Source organism: Bos taurus, chromosome 2 (genome assembly GCF_002263795.3).
Source record: "Bos taurus isolate L1 Dominette 01449 registration number 42190680 breed Hereford chromosome 2, ARS-UCD2.0, whole genome shotgun sequence".
NCBI classification, from domain to species: domain Eukaryota; kingdom Metazoa; phylum Chordata; class Mammalia; order Artiodactyla; family Bovidae; genus Bos; species Bos taurus.
Window position 1 is genome coordinate 106623312 of NC_037329.1, and position 239 is coordinate 106623550.

The window sequence follows — 239 nt, forward strand, 5'->3', positions numbered from 1 at the left end:
AGAGAAATGTGGCTGCATGCACAGTGGCTTATGTAGCAGGGTGGGGCCTGCATATTCTTAAATGTTGGCCTCTTCTGGTTTTCCTTGGAACCCACTATTCTAGCTGAGATGTCAGACTCTTCCTTTATCCAGACCTCAATCTCTTGGGAGAAGAGATTTCAGAACAAAATTGGGGCTACTCGGGCATGCTCGTCTTCCTGGAAATTTAGAAAGAGCCACACTTCACGGTTAGGCACTGG